Raw genomic sequence first — 23,524 nt, forward strand, 5'->3', positions numbered from 1 at the left:
TGTGTAACATCAATAGGATGCCTTTTTTACTGTTAAGTTCAAAATAATGACAGTTCTAATGAGGAGTTAATATGAGCAACTTTTATAATATCATAAATATTTTTCTGATAATTCTGTGTACTGTTTCATTTGTACTTAGTAGCCTTCTAGTTATCTTTTTGTTTAAATTTGGACAACTTTGAAAAAGAATGAATTTTATATGCTTTCAAAAAATGTCAAAGATTGTGTGCTAAAATTGGTTTGAATTGAAATTTTTCAATTTTATAATCACCTATTAATCACGGACTATACAACTTGGAAAAATAAAAAGTCATCATGCTTATAAGAAGTCATAAAAATGTCTAATGAGCATTTGAATTCAATAGACTTCTTTGATTTACAATTTTATAACATTTCTTTAAAACTGTTCTCGGAATTGACTACTTTACCATATTGTCTATTGAGAACACTTCCACTTAATTCTGGCTATTTTTACAGTCTCTAGACATGTATCTATCATTGTTATAGTAATTGTTTTCCAGTGATGCATATGTGATCTCTAGCGATAGTCATATACATATATATGTGTGTGAATATCTGTAGTTTTAAAGATATATCTATATAGATATATATAAATATATAACTATCACTAGAGAGAGAGAGAGAGAGTGTGTGTGTGTGTGTGTATATATATATATATATATATACTTTTGTTCTCCTCTATTCTTATATATTTTGTTCATTTTCTTCATTAGATCATAACCCCCTTGTGATGGAAATCACATCTACAGTTATTTCCTTTGACACTTTCTGCAAAGCCTCCCAAAACACTATGCCCATTGTAGCTACTTAATAAACATTGGCTCATTGCCTGAAGGAAGCAATTGACAACTCAGTCATGAAGAATTCATAGCAGTGCATAAATTTATTGATTTAATTTTTACATCCCTGTGAGAGGTGATGTACCAAAATATTTTCTAATTTTAGGTGAGATCCTCTTGGCAATCAGAAAAGAAAAGGAAAAATAATGTGACATTCATGGCTGGCTAATTTCATGATAATAGTCTTTTCAGTGTGTAAAAATTAAACTGCATGAATGAAAGTGGAAAAGAATGTGTCTGTTGATGTAGGTTTCTTTAATTTCCTCCTTAACTTACTTCCCAGATTTGGAATATTTGATGTCAACTTGGGAGACATATATTAACAATAATACTTCATAAGAGAAGAAAAACATTTCCTAAGATAATACAAAAATACAAAACAGCATTTGTTGGAAAAAGAAGGGGCTTTGAACCTAGATGTTTCTGGGTTCAGATCTTGGTTCTGCCACCTACTCATTACGTGACCTCACATGGGTCACTTGTCCTCTCGGAGACTTGGTTACCTCAACTGTAAAATAGGATTAAAAAAATCTACTATATAGCATTGTTATGAGGATTCAATGAGTTAGAACCTGTAAAATGTCAAGTCCTGCTGGTGTGAACAAATGCCTACCTAATATTTTTCTTAAATTTTCTTCCATAATACCTCCCCTTTTGTTACTGAGAATGGTTGCCAGAAGGGGAGCTGGTGAGGGGAAGAAATGTGTAAATCTTTTAGGTGATCAGATAGTTGCTGCAACAGGTAACAATATTCCCCACACTAATTTCTTCCTCTCCTACTGTTCTACCTCCTCACTACATTACAGCTCACTACAAGCAAAGTTCATTAGCAACAGCCGTCTCCTCAAAAAATCAAACTGTTGAAGGCCCTGCACAACATTTCTCTGCCTAGTTTTCCTCTTTTGCCATCATACTTTCATTCTAAACTGGAAGATAAGGTTATGGAATCTGAGGACTGCCCACCAACATTTTCAATAACCATACGAGACTTGTCAGTCACAAGTCTGGTCAATGCAGCCCACCAATCTCTCCCCCACTACAGTCCAGTCCTCATACATGTCACCAGAATTCTTAGCTTACAGTTTAGCTTTGGTGCTCTCTTTCCATGCTAAAGAATATTCTTGAGCTCAACATTTCCTAAAGTGGAACTACTTACTATGGTTCTCATGGCCTTCCATAATGGAAACCCACCTGCCTATCCCCTCTTTTCTCTCAATACATCTTGTCATGAGGTCAAAGAGTTATTGATAAGTCTCAAACATGCCCTAAACCACACACTTTAATTATTACTGTTCTTTCCACCTGCTATACGCACTTTCCATTTATAGCTATTAAAATCCTATCCTTCTGTAAAATAAAATGAACATTTCTCACCTTCTTTAGCCTAACCTACCTTAAACTCTCTCATCCCATCTTCCTTATCTGAGCACCTACAAACCATTTAAATTCCAAAAGTGGGAACTACTCCCTCTTTGAAGCCCTCTAAGACCTCCCCACCTCCCTAACCTCAGGTAGAATTGATCACTGCACCACATTACCTGGCACATATTCCTTTCAGAGTCTCTATCACACTGCTGGTCTCTCTTATTCACATTTCCCCCATTAGATTCCAGGTTCTTCCTGGGTGCCAGGGTGGCTCAGCTGGTTAAGCACCTGACTCTTGGTTTCGGCTCATGTCATGATCTCATGGTTCATGGGTTCGAGCCCTGTATCAGCTCCACGCTGTCAGTGCAGAGCCTGCTTGGGATTTACTCTCTGCCTCTCCCCTGCTCGTGTCTTCTTTCTCTCTCAAAATAAATAAACTTAAAAAAATAGAGAGAGACTCCAGGTCCTTCTGAAATGCCTGATCAAAACAACATCAAGGTTGGAAACTGCTGCTCTATATGTTAAAATTGAATAAAATTGCTAAAGTTTGCTATATTCCCTATTAAAATCCTACCTTAAGGTTACAACTATTAGTTTTTCAAAAGAATGTCAATCATAAATATTGAATAGAAGAAAATCTTAAATATCTTCACCCAAATATGAGACTGAAGTCAGAAAGAAAATAAATAAGCAGGGGAGAACGCAGGAAAGAGGGCACGCACATTTGGAAAATATTAAAATGAATACTGCACTCAGAAAACTTTTTTGAGTATAGACTATATTCACAGCTCTGTACAAAAGTTATTTTAAGAGCCTAGAGATTATGATGGTGTCATATTTGAGAGACTTTTTTTTTTAATAAAGGCAGACTGCCACATGCAGCACCTCATCTGTATACGTCTGGAGTCTTAGAAGCTTCACTACCATATGTTCCCCTACAAATGGACTTGGAGAGCTCGTTTGGAGGTTCTAGCAGAACTATACCCTCTACTGAAGGACAGTCCTGCTCTTTCAGGGAAGGTCATCCTCTTTGACCAAGTGTGCAGTTTTGGGAAGAACACTCACGGAGCAGTGAGGGAGGAAAGAGACACCCACCTAGCAAGCTAGATTGACCAACTCAACCCTGGTGATCAATGGAATGACAGACATTGCAGCCAGATTGCCCTCACACCTGAGAGACATTTCTAAACCTAGAATGAATAGGAATTGGTGACTAAATATGAAGTGGAGGGTATGTGAGTCATCAGAGATGATGACTCAGAAAGCAAGAGGAGGACCATGGAGTCATTAACCAAGACAAAGGAGTCCATGGGAAAGAGAAAAACGTGGTATGGAGCATGTAATGGAATGTGTTGACAAGAGAGGAGGCATTCCAGAGGCCACATTGGACAGATGGACAATCAGTAAGACAAAAGCCAGATGGGATAAGGTCAGCATGGATAGGGATGAAATGGCAATGAGGGTTTGGGAGAGGAAGGCAGGCCAGGTGTCCTTGGCTTCTGGGTGATAGCCATGAATCACAAGGAGAAGGGACCTGGAGGGACATGGTAATGAAGGAATAAAACAATTCAGTAAGAGTCTGGTTCCAATATTCCAAATAGTACAATGTTGTCACAGTTCAATAGCTTCCTCATAAAAATACTTTCCTAGATGCCTTATCCTGGATGAACTCTCACTGTGGTGCAACTTCATGGAATCACTGCTTGTAGCTTAAGATATAATTAAAGGCATTGGGTTTTCACATTGTGCTCTGCAAAGCCCCAAGGACTTTATGGAGGGGCTGCATGGTCTTCAAAGAACACAGAAAGGATTGAGTTCTAATCCAATCAGTGAGATTCCCTTTCAATTTGTTTTACCTGTTGGACTTTTCAGAAACAGGTCCCTACTAAGAATTCCACGGTTAAGAACTTAAAAAAAAAAAAAAAAAAAAGATTTAAAATTCACTAATGTGTCTCAATCAATAATGAAGTGTAACTTAAGTAATTTGTTATGCATCATAAACTAATGTAGTTTATACATTTTCCATAAATTAGAGTGGATTTAAAAGTATCCCATTAATAATGTCACTCTAACATTTCCAGCTGCATTTCTGAGAGATAGAAAAAAGAATAATGATATTACTAGTATAGTAGGAATTTCACATTATCCAGCTCCACTTATGCAAATGTGTTATTAATGTGAAATTATCCTTCATAAGTGTTGATGAAAGTAAAGGTTGAGAACTGGTGATCTCCATTATATCCAAAGTCCTTAATACTTGTAGAATGTCCAATTTATCCACTTCTAATCCAGAACCAGGGAAGAATGGATGGATCACCAAAGGCTCCAAGAGCGGGGTCCTTTCTAAGGGCCACAAGTCAGACCTGTGGACACCTTTATACAAGAGTGTCATTTAAAGGTTTCATCGAGATAAAGGGTCAAAGTAGGCTAAAACCTATTCAGAAAAGCCAACCAGAGCAAGAACATCACATCTAGAAAAAAAAAAAAAGGTGAAAAGCAAATAAGTGGAAGTGAAGGTAAAGGTGGTGAGGAAGGAGACTGACTCAAAGCAAATTCAAGTCCTTAGATGTGTGGAGCGTGGGAATGAGGAGCTACCTTCAGCAGCTGGGGCAGGCAAGAAGATGGCTTGAGTCTACTCAAAGAGCATTTACTTCTTTAAGCCTCAGCAACAATGGCTTTTTAAAACTATGTATCAACTTACATAAGAATTCATTGTGGGAAGCCTTTGAATAAGCATGAATAAGAGAGAAGTACATTTTGTAAGATTTGATTAACAGTATGACTTCACTGTACCCTCAGCCCCAACCGTCTTTGAAAATCACAAAATGTTTACTGGTATATCTTATGTAGGGTTTTGTTTCCACATATGTCGTCTCAGCCCATCGTCTAGGCGTGATGGGATTTGCAAAGTAAATAAAGACTTGATTCAGGGAACAGTCTAGGGGGAGAAAAAAAGGATGCCTGGCCACTGGGAGTTGAAACTGAACTTGGCTGACAAGACACAAATTTAAAAATCAGAAGCAGCATCTTTGGGGGCGTGGGGGCAAGTCACTGACTGCATACAACATAGAGTTCCCTGGGAATGCAGTTGTTAGAGGGCATGACACAGTGATAAAGCAAAGACAGAGTAAGCAGACAGCTTCAACCACAGGCAGTAACCACAGGAGAGGAGTTCTCTAGAGTGCGAAAGAGATAGAATTGGATAGAGTGCTCATTTAATTCCAGGTTTAGAGTGGAGGTTTATTAAGCCTATTCTAGAGACACCATGACCTGCCTGTCACTTCAAGAAACCCTTGTTCCTCTCTATCATATGTCCTTCATTCAAATACCTGATAATAAAAATATTATAATAATTTAATACCATCATTGATAATGCATAGAATATGTATTACTAGGCCTTATGTTAAATCCCTAAAATAAATAATTTTATTTAGTTCTCATAACAAACCAACCAGTGTTATTAGGAATGATGGTGCCAACGAGTATCTTTAACTCTAACTCTCTCTCTCTCTCAGCCACTCTCTATTGTTCGATTTGAAAAGCTGACTTTTTTGGAATGTGCTACACAAACTCAGTGCAAGTTCTTTTTCCAATCAGATTGCCAGCACAATCCACTTCTAAATAGAAATTCTGAAACTACCTCTGATTATTATCCCCACCTATGAGGAATCAAGGGTGAGGAGTTCAGTGATAGGCCCAAGGTTGCACAGCCAGGATTCAAATTCAGGTGCTCTGACTACAGAGCACGCATTCCTACTCATTATATGCCTTACTGGCCTATAGATTGGGGATCTGTAAAGCTTTTAGCCTAACATGTATAACCTGCAGATTTTACACTTTACGTTAATTCTTTCTGCTAATTACACCTTCTATTATGTGTATATGCTAAGGTCCTTTGGGCTACAAGATACCAGTGGTATCTTGGTATCCCACCACATGGTAGTGGGAGTTCAGTGGGTTGTAAAGATGCACAAGAAACTGAAGAACCCAGAAAACTATTTCAGTAGCTATTTGCCCTCATGAACCTGGTTAAGTCATTCATCCCCACTCAGACACCAAGCATCCCTTGAAATGCAGTCATCAGCTGTTACTCATTCTTATGACTCAGCTTCCCTTTGTCTCAGCACCTGTTCCATTTTGTTCTCCTCTACCACTGCTACTACTCTTGCTGTGTCTCATCTTAAAAATTCCCAAAAAGCAAGGATCCAATTTGGTTGGTGGGTCATTATCCAAAATGGAATCCCCTAGAGTATATTGTAAAACATTAGAGGAAATCCTCTGATGTGAAAGAAACAAAACAAACTGTTGGAGGAAAGCAAATTGGAGCAACTATGCAGGGCGAAGAAAACCTCAAGTGTATTAATATATTCACAGAGATAAGGAGAAAAAAAAATACATCCATGAAACAATAGGTTGGAATCTTAAAAAGGATATTTGGAAATAAAAAAAGAGTTCTTGAAAAAAAAAATTTTAAGATGATCATAGAATTATAATGATTAAGCCAATAGTGGAAATAAAATGAAATACTGAAAAACATTCAATTAATCCAAAAGAAGGCAGAAAAATATGAAAAATAACCAATGATTAAATGAGACAAATAGAAAGCCAACAGTATAATATCAATTAAACCTAACCAGATAGATAAGTACACTAAATGAAAATGGTCTAAACACTCCAATTAAAAGGCAAAGATTATTAATCTGTATTGGGGAAAAAAGATGCAGCGATATGCCATGTACAAGAAGCCACTTTAAATGTAAAAATAGGTTAAAAGAATGAAAAAGATACATAATGAAATCCTACCAAAGTGCACAAAAAAAAGTTTTGGTATAATTGAAATGGTTCATATATTGATTAAATATACATTTTCAAAACTGACTATACACTTAAATGGTGTGGGGGTTTTTTGTATATAAGTTATATCAGCATAAAGTTGATGTTTAACAATTAAAAATATGATTGTAGAAATTAAACACACAACAGAAATCCTGAAATAAATATTAAGGAAATCGTCAAGAAAGTAGAAGGAAAACAGAAGTGGTCTATAGTTGAGAAATAATAGGAAAATCAGGGGATTAATTCAGGAGATCTAACTTCATTATAATAGGTGTGTTCCAGAAGAAAATGCAGAGAGAGCAAATAAAAATCAATTTCAAAAAAATGTTAACAAACTAAAGGACTTGAGTTTCTGGACTGAATGCCCAACATAATGCATGAAAATAGACACATAAAATTTCAGGCCATTAGGAAGAAGAACAAATATAAAAAGTCTTCCAGACACAACAGGTTTTACAGACCATCAAAAATAATGACAGAATTTCGGCTTCTAATTAACAGAAGAAGCTATGAAACAACAGAGCAATGCTTTTAAAATTGCACAGGAAAATGATTTGCTTCCTAGAATTTTGTATCCAACAAACTATCCATCTACACTATAATTAAGCCTGAAGGTGGAATAAATACATTTTTGAATATGCAAGTCTCGAAAACTTTGCTGCCCATCCTTTCTTTCTCAGGAAGCTACGGAAGGATGTTATCCAATAAAATGGGGGAACAGAGGAAGAAAAACACTGAGAACTGAAGAAAACAGAGGCTGCCACACAAGAGAGAGATGAAAAGGAAACCCCAAGATAAGACCCTAGGACAGCTTGGCAGCAGGTCTTGAAAGCCACTACCTAAATTTAAATCAATTAGAAGTTCCTGGGAACGTTATTTCCAAAAGATGAAGCTGGTAGAATACGTGATGTGTTAATAAGAGGTTTACACAATTGGGTGAGAATTTGGGTTTAAATTTGTGACAAACACATTAAAAGAATAATCATCAACAAAGAAGATAATTTGGAAAAATCAAATATTGTGCAGGAAAAACAGTTACAGTATATTACATTACTCAAGTATAGGCATCATTTGAATAGTTTTAATTATTTACGTGCAGACTATAGACCCAATGAAATTTTTCAAGAGAATAAAACTCTACGGAGGGGATGGGAGAATGGATGGATGGGAAATGTGTGGGTGATTGGGATGGGCAAGGAGGGGAGGGAAAGAGAGCTAAATCTTCACCTTTCATGGGAAAGAGGTAGATAATGTCTAAAAGTGAAAAATTAGGAAGTAGTAATCCATTAAAGTTGTTGGTGCTTTTCATAATGACCTTACAGAACTATTTGACTCTCTACACAATCTGAATGTAGTCCTTTGATACAAGGGAAATTTTATTTTTAAAAATGCGGAAAAGCCTAAGATATTTTTTAACAAAGCTAAAGCAAACCGGGAGAGCAGTAGTTGAGAAGATTTATAGGAGTGGCTATCACATTGCTTCTCCCTGAATCCTTCCTCATTCCTCCTACTGAGTACATGCATCACATAAAAATATGACCAGCAGTAGTAAAGCAAGGCCCTTGCATAACTCATTATATTATTTGTGAGATTGACATAGTATTTCCTCTATGGAGCTCAGCTGCTCTACTGAGAATATTAAGCATGGAACATTTTAACTCTAGGAAATTAAAAGCAAGGGAAGTGTATGGAAAGAGACATAAGAATGAGAGATTACAAGAGCAAATGAAATCAAATCTTCATTAAAAGATAATTAAGACCAAGCCCCTGAATAATTCTGTAGCTTCCCCAGGATGTAATGATAGAAATTGGTAGCATTATTAATTTTTCTCATGAACCATTCTCACAGTATGTCACTATTCCCACTATTTATCACTTCTATCTTTTGTTTTACTGAAAACACTCAAATATTGCTTGCCATCTGAAGTTATCAAAAGCCAATCTACGCCACTTCATTTTACTAAGATTGACTGAGCCTAGTTAGAGGAAATAAATGATCAGAACTGCCTGTAGCTTGATCTCACTGTTCCTGGTGCTTTGCCCTGCCCCTTGGAGGGCCAAATAATAAATTAAAATAATCTGGCCTGGCTCAGTCCTGCATTCCTGGAACTTTTCTTTCTGATTTGGCCTCTACTAGATATTCAGTCATGAAACTTGGGAAAAACTGGGAATACCTGGTTATAACATTTAACTCTTTGTTTGGGCTCTAAGTTTGTCTACTATTGAACGGAACTGGCTAAAATTCATTAGCAGAATCAAGAGCATCTCTTCATTCTCATTATGAACTGGTCTGTTGATCTCCTGCTTTAGGACTCCCTTTGAGAATTTAAGAAATAAAAAAAAAAAAAGCAGGGCTTGGAAGAGAAAATAGCGGTAACTAATTTTATCCTAACTTTAACTGTAAAATAGAAGAACAAAAAGAGTTTAATCAAAGAGGACCTGACATTAATTCCCTTTTACTGTCTACTTCCTCATGCTAACGACCATGTTAGACCCTTTATACAATATTATCTCTAATCATCAATATAACTCTTTATGATAGCTATTATATCTGCAAATTACAGGTTGTGCACACAGAGGCTTTAGGCAACAAAGTCTTCCCTAGAGCACCTGACAGGCCACAGAAGCAGTGTAATCAGCTGGAAACCCATCTTCCCATAGCTATGATCTTCCACTATAAGAAGGTGTGTCCTGCTAACAAAATTATACCTATTCCAAAGTTGTTGCAATAATTAAATAAATAAAAAATAACAATACAACTAGAGCTCTGAGACCAGTGCCCTAAACATAGTGTTTAATAATGTTAGCTCTCAATACAATTATTACTGTCATTAGAGATTTAATAAGTCAGTAACCTTACCTTCTTTTTCTTTTTCTTTCCTCTTCTCCCTTGGCCAAAAGGAAGTAAGAGATATGCCCTTAAGGAGAAAGGGGTGGATGGCTCCATGACTTAAGAGACTTAAGTAAATGGTCTTCCTCCAGGAGATCTTCTCTGTTGATTAGTACACGGTTCCTGTAGGACAGACCCTGTTCTGAATGTCATAATCTGGGTATTTAACAAGAGTTAGTACCCAGTATGAAACCTATCGTCCTGTCTGGTTTAGTCCTTCGGCAGGACTGCTACTGAAGGATTTATACTACTTCCTGAGAGTTCCGGGGCCAGCGTCATAAAGCAATACTTATTTCTCATTCCTGTCTCTCACCCTCATAGAGTAGGGGTGAGCCCAAGATGCAGTTTGCATGGATTTTTAACACTCTTTGATTAGCTAACTCATAACACTGTTCTACCTAGCCACAATAGCCATCCTACTTCTAGGAGACAAAGGGCTGTAGCTATCAGCTGCGTTAGTGTAATTATTCCTATCAAGAGCCTCTCCCAATGTTGCTTTACACTCTCAACCAATCATATTTAATGTACTTATCTTACAATTTCCCCTATGGGCTCCCTCCCACATTGCTACATATTCTTAACATTCATATAAATCTCTTCCCTTCATCCTCTCCCAACAAATACCAAGCAGTTACAGGTGAGTCTTCTTTGTTCCCCTCACATGAGCGTCTCCACGCCTGGGTCTTTAATTAAATCTTGACTGCTTTTCTGAGTCAATCCTTTACCTCCCACCTCCAGGCTGTTGGTGGATACACAGCTGCTCATCTCCACCTCCTTCTCCTCCTCTCCTCTTTAGGCTTCTCTTGGAATTTCTTCTAACAATAACGTGAGAATTGAGTTCTTCGGTCTCCTCCTCAAGTGTTTGCCTATAGGAAGGATTAAAGAAAAAAAGAAAAAAAAAAAAAGCTCAGAATCTGTGAAACAACATTTAATTTCTTACCACTGTACACAAATACTTGCCTTAATCCTGATGGTGCACGAATGAGTAGATATGATTCTCCTATTATTAGAAAGGAGCATAATTTTTTTTTTTTTGAGAGAGAGAGAGAGGGAGGAGGAGGGACAGAGAGAGAGAGGGAAAGAGAAAAAATCCCAAGCAGGTTCCATGCCTAGCACAGAGCCCAACATGAGGCTTGATCCCACAACTGTGAGATCATGACCCAAGCTGAAATCAAGAGTCTGACGCTTAACCAACTGAGCCATCCAGGTGCCCCAGAAAGGAGCATTATAATAATGACTCTCATAAGACCCACGTGTGTGTACATTCATTCATCCATATATGAATTCATCCAACAAAAATACCTTACTTGCCTGCCATGTGCTAATCGCTGTGGTAATGCCAGCAGCACAAAGGTGAATCAGATGGAAACTGGATCAGGGGACAGAGGGCCAGACTATGACCAAGGAAGACAATAATACAATAGTGTAGTAGTTCAGACAAGTAATGATAAGGTCCCGAAGGAACCCAAACAGTGGCAGTGAAGCTAGGAGGCAGGATAGAGACACGAGATATAAGGAGAGTCTATCAGAAGGATGTGGGTATTTTGTGAGTGTGAGGAACAAGAGGGGAAAGAAACAAAAGTCTAGGATGCCTTCAAGATTTCTGGATGAGACTGGGTGCATAATGTTATCATTCCCAGTCAGAGCATAGGAAAAATCAGTTTGGAGGGAATAATGGGTGCAGTTTTGGAAACCAAGATACCTGTGGGATATCAAGGTGCAGATAACTACCAAGTATTTAGATTAGAACTAGAAATACAAGTTTGCTAGATTAAATACTTGTCACAGAGTAGAATCTCATGCTCAACATCCTCAATAGGTGTCAAAAGCTGTTTTATGAGACAATTGCTTGCAAGACAAAATTATCTTCAAGATTCTCTAAAACATTTCCTCAGGAACATAAACCATATTATATTGGCCTGTCACAGAACTGCTTTAACTAAATTGAATCTTACCCTGATGCCACTGTCTAAATGGAAGGTGTTTATAAGACAGCCCCCCGGGAACTTATGGGTTTATCTTCTGGAATAATGACATTGAAGATTTGATTCATGTCCTTTGGAGGCCTCCTCGTCCACCCCTGAGAGCTTTCCACCCAGTGGCAGCAATGGTTGGATTTCTAAACAACTGATATCTTACAGGCATTTTGGATTGCATAACCATAATGAGATTTCACCCTCTTCTCACTGGTTTCTGAAAAGCTTAAGACTAAATTTGGGACTTATAGCATATTTAGCCTCATTCCTCCTGGGTGACATTTTGTTTTCTCCCTTATTTCAATTTGTTCCTTTTGTCTGCTACTTATTTTTTGCTTCTCAGTTGGATTTTCCTGTATCCTTATTAGCAGTTTTAAATCATTCCTGAGACAATATGTATTGTTTAGAAAGTAATTATTTATTCATTCACTTCCCTTTAGAATTCATGAATCCTCAGCCTATAGATGGGAGTCAGAGAAGAGAACGAGACATGCAAAGAGCACACAAAAAGAAGAGGAAAATGAATCATTCACATTTTAGGGTGGAAATAGGAGGAATTGGCAAAGGAGACTGGAAAGAAATCATGAAATGACCCTGAGAGAACTGTGCCAGAAAATCCAAGGAAGAAAAACTGACCGCAGAGAGTCAAATGCTGCAGAGAGATTAACTATAATGAAGTCTGAAAGCAGTCCATTGGATTGGATAATTAGATGATGGCCAGAAATGGCAATTTCATTGACTTGGTGGAATCAGTTGCCTGACTCCCAAAGAATGAGTCAAAGCAGAAAATAAGGATAATTCTCCAGTTATAGAATGAATAAGTCACAGAAATAAAAGGCACGGCTACAGGGAATATAGTTGATGAAATTGTAATGACATTGTATACTAACAGATGGTAGCTACACTTGTGGTGAACACAGCATACCTGTACAGATGTTAAATCACTATGTCGTACACCTGAAACGGATGTAACATGCCTGTGAACCATACTCAAATTAACAACAACAACAAAAAATCTTTAAGATAATTCTTATGAGGCATTCGACTCAGAAGGGAATAAGAGATATTAAAAGACAGCTAGAGGTTGACTTGTGATCAGGGATGAAGCTGTTTTTTATATAGAAAAGATTTTGTCATGTTTAGACTGCAGGGAAGAACCGAATTAAGAGAATAGGAAAGTACAGGGAAGAGAAATATGAAGCAGTGTGTCAGGTTTGGGTGACTGAAGGTTAGGGGTAAAGACAATGTTAAAGATTTCAGAGCCCAGCAGGCAGCCATTCAGGTAGTTGAAGAAGATTTAAGGCAAGTTCAAGAAGATTTAAGACTAAAATGTTGAATTTTTCATCCATGTAGATACTATAGTCACCCAGGATCATGGCATGACTTGGAAGACTGTGATCCAGATGCCAAACCCTCAACATATTTGGAGTTTGGATGACAGCCAGAATAAGGTTAGATGGTAGTATGGACAGAAGGCAGTGTCCAAAACGGAAGGGGGTTTTGCTTGAAGCTAAAAGAGAGATGATTTTCCAGGGCTAAAGGCAATACTGGGAATAGTCTAGTGCTGCCTTGGAGCCCATGGAGTCTGGACAATACGAGGCAGTTTTATTTTTTTATTTTTTTATTTTTTCAATATATGAAGTTTATTGTCAAATTGGTTTCCATACAAAACACAGTGCTCATCCCAAAAGGTGCCCTCCTCAATACCCATCACCCACCCTCCCCTCCCTCCCACCCCCCATCAACCCTCAGTTTCTTCTCAGTTTTTAAGAGTCTCTTATGCTTTGGCTCTCTCCCACTCTAACCCCCCCTTTTTTTTTCCTTCCCCTCCCCCATGGGTTTCTGTTAAGTTTCTCAGGATCCACATAAGAGTGAAAACATATCTGTCTTTCTCTGTATGGCTTATTTCACTTAGCATCACACTCTCCAGTTCCATCCATGTCACTACAAAGGGCCATATTTCGTTCTTTCTCATTGCCACATAGTACTCCATTATGTATATAAACCACAATTTCTTTATCCATTCATCAGTTGATGGACATTTAGGCTCTTTCCATAATTTGGCTATTGTTGAGAGTGCTGCTATAAACATGGGGTGCAAGTGCCCCTGTGCATCAGTACTCCTGTATCCTTTGGGTAAATTCCTAGCAGTGCTATTGCTGGGTCATAGGGTAGGTCTATTTTTAATTTTTTGAAGAACCTCCACACTGTTTCCCAGAGTGGCTGTACCAATTTGCATTCCCACCAACAGTGCAAGAGGGTTCCTGTTTCTCCACATCCTCTCCAGCATCTATAGTCTCCTGATTTGTTCATTTTGGCCCTCTGACTGGCGTGAGGTGATATCTGAGTGTGGTTTTGATTTGTATTTCCCTGATGAGGAGCGACGTTGAGCATCTTTTCATGTGCCTGTTGGCCATCCGGATGTCTTCTTTAGAGAAGTGTCTATTCATGTTTTCTGCCCATTTCTTCACTGGATTATTTGTTTTTCGGGTGTGGAGTTTGGTGAGCTCTTTATAGATTTTGGATACTAGCCCTTTGTCCAATATGTCATTTGCAAATATCTTTTCCCATTCCGTTGGTTGCCTTTTAGTTTTGTTGATTGTTTCCTTTGGTGTGTAGAAGCTTTTTATCTTCATAAGGTCCCAGTAGTTCATTTTTGCTTTTAATTCCCTTGCCTTTGGGGATGTGTCAAGTAAGAAATTGCTACGGCTGAGGTCAGAGAGGTATTTTCCTGCTTTCTCCTCTAGGGTTTTGATGGTTTCCTGTCTCACATTCAGGTCCTTAATCCATTTTGAGTTTATTTTTGTGAATGGTGTGAGAAAGTGGTCTAGTTTCAATCTTCTGCATGTTGCTGTCCAGTTCTCCCAGCACCATTTGTTAAAGAGACTGTCTTTTTTCCATTGGATGTTCTTTCCTGCTTTGTCAAAGATTAGTTGGCCATACGTTTGTGGGTCTACTTCTGGTGTTTCTATTCTATTCCATTGGTTTATGTGTCTGTTTTTGTGCCAATACCATGCTGTGTTGATGATTACAGCTTTGTAGTAGAGGCTAAAGTCTGGGATTGTGATGCCTCCTGCTTTGGTCTTCTTCTTCAAAATTACTTTGGCTATTCGGGGCCTTTTGTGGTTCCATATGAGGCAGTTTTAAACAGTCTCCTGAGAGACTCTGTAGGGGAGGCATTGGAGGAGAGATCCAGAGAGGGAAAGATGAACTTCAGTCAGGACAAGAAGGTAGGAGATTGACTGCCACTCTGTTTATTGTTTGGAGAAAGATTAAAGATGGGTTTAAAAGAAAAATCACATCCATCCATTCCCCATTTCTTTGAAAAAGTGGAGATGCCCACAACACACAGCAGCCTGCAAATAAATACCTACATGTCAATTCAAAGATTTGAGTCTGGAAAGCAGATCTGAAATGTTGAAAAAATGGAAACTTCTCCCAACACAAAACAGTAGGTAGCAGCTGTCACAGTGTTTATCATGATGTGGCCCTTTCTATGAAACTTCTATTTATGTGGAAGAGGAAAAAGGAGAGGGAAGGGTAAATAAGAGAACTACATTGCCAGTGAGTGTCTAATTTGTCAGGGGCTGGGCGGGGGGTGGGGGGGAGGAGGAAGGTGGGTAGGAAAAATAATGCTTTTAGGGCATTAATAAATTAACAGTTCCAATTAGAGACTCAGTCGCCCAACCCCTTCCCTTTAGAACTCATGGAAAATGAATTGTTCGAAGAGCTCTCTTGTTGTCCTGGGGGAAGAAATCCTGTAGTTGTTTGCATCCTTTCAAAAATCAAAGGATATTAAATATCCTTGGCTTTCTTGCTTATAACTTCTATTTTTTTGAAACAAATAGTTTCTTTCATGTGTACAGCTAAAGAAAACATCTATTAGTAGCTACAGTCACTTTGATTTCTAATAATTCTCAGTGAAAAAATTTAAGTGAAATATAAAAGCCCATTAATGGATTTCACATGGGATTCAAACGCTTGGGCATGGGGTCGGGGGGGAGTTCCAAGTAATCAGATTTTTCTGTTAAGATCATTTTGTATTGCATGTTATCACACTTAAATCTTACAGAGTTTTAACTTAGAGCTTTGAATACAGCACAGTCCGGGTAGCAGCCAGATTGACACACTAAATCTTAATGTTTCTAAATTAAAAAGTCAGTAGCTATTTGCCAACTAAATTTTCAATCTGCTGCATCAATTCTTGCATAAAAACTATACCCTCTGGAATTCTACATTTTTATAGCTCTCTTCCTCATAATGAATAATGTATATTCGACACAATATCAAGCTCTGCCCTTTTTGCTTTAATTTTTTATATTTATGTAATTTTCTAAGTATGTAATTATCTATAAGGCTAAAAAAGGACTGTTGCAATGGTTATTTCCATCATATTAAACGTGCACTATAAAAACAGTGATAAAAATTTAAAAATGTATATTGCTGTTTTCCTTTCGCCAAAACAACCCACTTCCAATTTAGAATCTGGACCAGCCCAACTGCTCTAATATTGCCATCTTACACATTTGATTTACAATAGTTATGTTTTACCCATAATTGTCATCTAATTTTTAAAACTATAAGGATCTATTGAATATCCAGTTCCAAGTAGAAGCAATCCTTTAAAATGAGCTGGCTTCAAGTAAATATTCCTGAAAGTTAAAAAGTGAAAGCTCTTACGTTCACTGATATTTTCTGCTACCAAAGTACAGCACTTTAAAACAGAAACCTGAACCATATAGGTAGCAAGCACAGTTTACAAAAGAAATTGGACATAGAAGTTTTTATTGTATTTAAATAAGCTTTTTCAAATCCACCATCTCTCACCTGACCAACCACTGTCTCATACTACCATCACCCCACCCATCACCTTATCTCAACTTCCTTTTAGATTGGCAGTAAAATCTGACCATGTTTTTTTCTTTCATGGCTTATTGCATAGCTATCATGCTAAAAATAAGAATGTTAAAATAAGAATCCAAACTCTAAGAATACCTTTACAATTCTTCCTCATTTTTCTAACACTTTATAGGAATTTTTATAATTAAATATTTAATCCATACCATTTAATTTATAATGTGAATTAGAGTTCTAATTTCCTTCCTTGCCTCCTTCCTTCCTTCCTTCCTTCCTTCCATCCTTCCTTTTCTTTCCTTTCATCTTTCTTTCCAAATATAAGCCAATTACTCTAACACTATATATTAAATAATACATTCTTTCCCCCATTGATTTTAATAGCAAGTTTACCATATATTAGATGCTGGCATTAATAATAGTTTACACTTTCATAGTGCTTACGACAGGTCAGGTATTATAAATACTTTACACATATTACCTTACAGCAACTCTATGCAGTATGAACTAGTTTATCCCCATTTGATAAGGTATAAAATTTGAAAAACAGAAGGTTTAAGAATTTGCGCAATGTCGGGGCGCCTGGGTGGCTCAGTCGGTTGAGCGTCCGACTTCGGCTCAGGTCACGATCTCGCTGTCCGTGAGTTCGAGCCCCGCGTCAGGCTCTGGGCTGATGGCTCAGAGCCTGGAGCCTACTTCCGATTCTGTGTCTCCCTCTCTCTCTGCCCCTCCCCCGTTCATGCTCTGTCTCTCTCTGTCTCAAAAATAAATAAATGTTAAAAAAAAAAAAATTAAAAAAAAAAAAAAAGAATTTGCGCAATGTCACATACTGTGGTGGTCTCTTATGCTGCATATACCTTGTCCTGAACCCTGTTCTGACTCATTATTAATCAGTCCATTGGTATGACACTTTTAATTATAGTAGCTTTACAGTACATCTTGACATCTACTAGGGAATATGACCCTCATTGTTCTTTATCTGTTTTCTTGGTGTTCTTAGTCAATCTTTCGCTAACATAAATTTCATCATTAGCATGAGAAGTTAAAAAAAATATTTTTTGAATGAAACTGTATGAAATTTACAAATTTGAAGGAGAACTGGTATCTTTAGAACAATGAATCATTCTATCCAAGAACATGTGAAGACCCTTCATTTACCCAGATCTTCTTTTTATGCCCTGCAATAAAATGTTATGGTTTTCTTCATATAAGTTTCATATATTTCTTGCTAAATTTTTCCATTGGCATTATATTTTTCCACATTTTTTCATTATGTTTCCTGTCTCTTACAAGTTAAAACATCAAATGGAAAGTTCTTGATTCTTGCATATTTCTCACATCTTACTGAATTATCTCATTCTTTTTTAATAGATTTCCAGTTAATTCAGTTGGATTTGAGGCATTTAATTATCTTATGAAGAGAAAAGTAATTATGTCCATTTCTTTCCCATATCTATACTTCTTTTGTTTTCCTGTTTCATTGCTTTGATTAAAACCTTCAGAACAATATTAAACAAAGTGGTAAGGCAGAAAGTATTAGTTGTGCCCCACTACCCCAGTCTCTTCTTCATCCATAGGAAACCCTAATTTTTACATGAATACATGACTACTCAGAATGAAGGCTACAGTTTCCAGCATTCTTTGCATCAATGTGTGGCCATGTAACCAATTATTAGTCAAGTCAGCAGCATTATCACATGGTAACATCTATGAGCATTCTTTAAAATCAGCAAATACCACATTGGTCTCCTTTAGTCTTTACTCATTGTCATTTACTCCATCCTCTGCCTTAAATACAGATATGATTGATATCTGTACAGATATGATTGATATACAGATATGAGCTGTCACTTAAAATATGAGAATGAAGACCACATCCAAGGGGTAATAGAATGAATCTGGGTACCTGAGGAGGCCATGGAGTAGACCCACTTTACCACTCTTAACTGCCTTTCTCCAGTTTTCCTGAACAAGAGAAATATAACCAAATCTAATCCTAACAGATACAATTGTGATAGTGATGAACACTCTTTTTCCTGAAAATAATGAAAATACTACTTGTGTTTCACTATTTAGTATGGTATTTACCATTGGCTTCTTACGTATACCATTTCTCAATTTAATGAAGTTTCCTTGTAACTCTAATTATGGAAAATTTAAAATTAGAAATGACTATTACTTTTATCCAATAACTCCAGCATTTATTTAGATTAGCACTGTTCAACAGAACTTTCCACAATGATGGAGATGTTCCTTTCTGTGCTCATTCCATAGCCACTAGCCATATGTGGCTACCGAATACTTAAAATGTGGCTAGTGGGAATGAGGAACCAAATATTTAAAATAACATAATTTAGTTATTCAAATTTCAATTAGAATAGTTATATGTGGTTAATGCCTACCATGGAGGACACAGCAAGTCCAGATGATCGTATAGATCTTCTCTTTTAATTAACATAAGATATTGAAATAAGAGGTATAGTAATGTGAACCCATCTTTTATTTCTGGAACAAAATCTACTTGGTAATGCTAGATTTGACTTGCTAATATATTATTAATGTAATAACATGGAGAAAATGCATTCACCAGAATTCCTAGGGAAAGCACTATATTTGTTCAGAAGAAATGCTTCATAAGTCTCTTGGGGTGGTATACAGACCTTGAGGGAATGTGCAAATAACAAGCATAATAGAATTAGCTCTCTGTAATGAAAGAGTATGGAATTTTAAGTCCCAAACAGAAAAACTGAGAGGGACAGAGTGGAGCCTGAGAGGCTGAATACTGCATGACGGAAGAAAGAGAGAAAAATAAAACATTAATGACACCATAGAAAAGGAACTGGGAAGAAGAGTAATTTCAGGTGGAGATTTTTCTGCAAGATTCTATATATTATGTGATAATTCCTGATTTGGTCTCCACAAATTTTCAGTAAAGTCCATAAAGATCATTAATGTATATGTACATATGTATGTATGTATATATGTGTTTTATTTATTAGATGTCTCCACAGATATTCTATCTCTCTGCCTTTCTAGACATGTGATAGGATTTAATTTCCTCAACCTCTTAAAATTACTTGTGGCTTGCATTGACCAATAAATGTGAGTGGAAGTAACATGAGTCATTTCTAGACAGAAGCTTTTAGTGCCTATATATGGTTTTCCACATTCCCTTTTCCCTGCCATGGCTATTGGTCATGTTCCAGATAATGGAATATCTGACACAAATGACCTTGAATGAGGACTATATACAGCAGAGCGCACAGCCAACCTATGGGACATGGTTTGAAAGGGAAATAAATCTCTGTTGTCTTAGACAACTACAATTTTTAGATTGTTACTGCAAAATAACCCAGTCTACCCTAACCAATATCGAAATTGATAGTATGGAATGGAGTGTGACTGTATAAAACAAACAAACAGCACTAAAATATTTGGCACTGGATTAAGGAATGGAAGATAGGTGGTGAAGAAAACATTGTTCGAGCATGAAAAGATGAAAATCCATTTTATGCAGTGAGAAATCATTTGACACAAGGTAAGTAAAACAAAGACATATAGCAAATATGAGAATTATGTCCAGAAAAGAATTATGGTTATACTGTTAACATGTAGTTATACTGTTATAACCATAGTAACATGTGGTTACTCTTCTAGACTTAAGACAACCACAGGTCCCAATCTTCTCTGGAATGAAAAGTGGGTCCATAAACCTTCTTGCTCCAATCAAGGACATAGTTCTTGATGCCCACTTCAGCTATAACCAAAGGGAATAAGAGAAAAGGAAGAATCTCTTAGAGGTAGAAGCTAGGAACAATGAAGAATAATGAATGGTCAAGGGAGCCAACTCAGGGCTAGTTCAAGGAAAAATCCCCACATCCAGAAAAGGGGCACTTTTCCTCTTACCCAATTCCTGTATATATTAAATGTCTGAGAAGCAGGTAACATTTTAGTTCAGAAGTCTTCAGAAGTTATATCCAGGCTTGACAGAGACTATTAGGCATTACCTCCTTCTTGGTGAAGAGACTCACACATTACCCAGAGATCCTAGTCATTAACACTGGTTTTGTTAGACTATTGAAATTTTGAGTAGTCTTCCTTGGATAGGAAAAATTTGTGTTTTAAATGTAGAAAGGAGAGTAAACCAAGTAATTGGCAACCAGAAAGGACTTCTCTAGAGCCAGAATATGATTTCCTATGTTTCCTTCCTCTGCCAGCAGTCACTAAATAATTTTCCAAATGTCTGACTCTCTGAAAGCCTGTATCCATCCCTATGTAAGGAAGTCCCCAGCTGACCCTCGGAAGAGTAAGCAAGAAATAAACTTTCATTGTTTTAAACCAGTACGAATTTGGCATTATTTGTTACCACAGAAAAACTTGTGAATCCTGACAGATATAATGTGATTGGGTTTTCTGAGTAAACCAGGGAAGGAAGTGAGTCTGTACTCAATGGCAGAACCAAATGGAGTCATCCTGTGGGGACAAGAAGACAGATATCTTCTGGGTTACATTTAGGATGTATTCATGTACATTCACTGTTTTCTTTTTATGCTATGATTTTTCAGTTTTTATATTGCAGTTATGCTAGCCTTAAAACATGGGTAGGCAAATTTTATGAGTTTTTTCCCCTATGATTTGGAATAGTGAAAGGAACAAAGGAATTACCTGTCCCTTAATTACTCTTTTAAGTTAACCTGTAAAAGCATTTTGATCAGAAGTATTTCACTTACAGATAAAAGATACCTAAATTAAACTAGCTTTAGTAAAAAGAAAGAAAGAAGCAGGAAAGAAAAGAAAGAAAGAAAGAAAGAAAGAAAGAAAGAAAGAAAGAAAGAAAGAAAGAAAGAAAGAAAGAAAGAAAGAAACTTACTGCTCTACATGTAGGAAAGACAGCAGTAGCACCAGGGACTCAACCGATGTTGGGATCTTTCTCTTCTTTTTCTTTTCCTTGATTTCCATATCTGTGTCTGAGTGCTGTATGTGTGTGTGCCGCCTCACTCAGTCTCCATCTCTCAGTCAGGGAGTTTCTGACCATATGTCTGTCTGTCCCTCATCACTGTGTCCCTGCCCACATCCCATTTTCCTCCTCTTCCTCTCTCTCATCTTTCATTGCAGATGGGCTTAATTTGCGTGGGAAGAGATAGCTGTGACCATTCTCAGTTATAGGTTCGCACAATCCCCATTAGCAACCCAGAAGAAGAGAACTTTTCCACAGACACAAATACAAAATTACAGGAAAGAACTTCAATGAACTCTGTTGGAACCACATACCCTACTTTGAACCAATAAATACAAAGATATTTGCAAAGATGATTCAACAAGATAGATTAATTTCTGTGTCCAGCAATTGGTATACTGTGACTTCCCGCTACCATAGTCTCACATAATTGAGGTGGAGGAGGATCCATTCCCAAAAGAAGGAGTGGTAAAAGGGAGGACAGAGACATAAATGTTAGGCACCATAGATATCTGCTCCCAAAAATATGGGCTTAGCTCTGGAGGGGAATAAAATCTTTGGCAACCTTTTTCAATTCCCTCCACCATGACTGGTCTACCTAGGTTTTCCTAACTGCACTTGAGTCAGCTTTGATAATTTATATATTGTTTAGAAAATGTAGATTTTCTAATTTATTGGCAAAAAGTTGAACAGGCTTTTCCTTATAATGTCCATCAAAATGGAAGCCAATGGCATAATGCCAAGGGCAACTCTGTAAAAGCAATTCTCTGGGGGACAAAAACCAAAGTATTTCAGGCTGCAGCTCTCTCCTGGTTTGGCTTAATCCAGGAATAAAATTGAGTGTCTAGAGAATGGATGGACTGCATATCCTTCAGGCAATTCTCCATATATATTACTTTTCACAATTGAGTTTTTGATAGGTACTGGGCAGCAGAAATTTCTAGGTTATAACCTCTGACAAACTTGGAGCACAAATTATTTTACAGCGCTCAATTTCATATGTTTCATTGGTCAGTCAAAATGGAGAGAGTTGACAGTCTCATATGAAAGTTGAGACAACTAAATAGGATATATTTCTGAAGAGAAAACACAAAACATGTCCATGGAATAAGAATTCATAGATAGGGCCAAGCTTTTCTGAGAACAAAACAGCTGAACAAAACACAAGACAGAATGACATTCTTTAAGATCTGAGAGAAGCTACTGTGCTGCCATCAGAGTGTATGGATAAAGCAGGTGGAAAAGAAAAGTTTTTCTTTTCATCATCTTTCTTTTCATCAAGAAAGTGGTAGTGGAGGGGCACATGGGTGGCTCAGTTGGGTAAGCACCTAACTCTTCATATTGGCTCAGGTCATGATCTCATGGTTCATGAGATCAAGCCCTGCATTGGGCTCTGTGCTGTCAGCACAGAGCCTGGTTGTGATCCTCTCTCTGTCCTTCCCCCACTTGCTCTCTCTCTCTCTAAAAATAAATAAACTTTAAAAAAAAAAAAAAGAAGAAGAAGAAGAAAGTGGTGGTGGAGATGGGCATGGTGAGATGAGAGGGATTTTAATGGGCAGATGGAAAGCAGAGGAGCAAGAGAGCACTTCATGAGCATGTCTGTGAAATATATTTCCCTAGGGTTTAGGGAATGGGTGAAGGGACAACACCAAGGTTGGATGAAAGAGGAACCAAACTATTGTCCAGCCACTGTAGTGTAAGGAAGTCCAAGCTAAACACTGAATGATATGGAAAGTGACCCTAGATACAATCACATGAAGCAGAGGAAAAGTACAGTTGAGCCCTG

At 37.4% G+C, this 23,524-nt stretch overlaps 1 long non-coding RNA gene across 1 annotated transcript in view; it reads right to left on the bottom strand.

Moving 5' to 3' along the window:
• The window catches only part of LOC131519177 (uncharacterized), a 167,342-nt gene extending 156,533 nt beyond the window's left edge, over positions 1-10,809 (bottom strand). Inside the window, exon 1 of the long non-coding RNA XR_009265511.1 lies at positions 9,922-10,809. This is a non-coding gene — a long non-coding RNA (uncharacterized LOC131519177). The remainder of the gene's footprint in view (positions 1-9,921) is intronic.
• Between the last annotated feature and the right edge of the window lie 12,715 nt (positions 10,810-23,524).

Source organism: Neofelis nebulosa, chromosome 8 (genome assembly GCF_028018385.1).
Source record: "Neofelis nebulosa isolate mNeoNeb1 chromosome 8, mNeoNeb1.pri, whole genome shotgun sequence".
Taxonomy (NCBI): domain Eukaryota; kingdom Metazoa; phylum Chordata; class Mammalia; order Carnivora; family Felidae; genus Neofelis; species Neofelis nebulosa.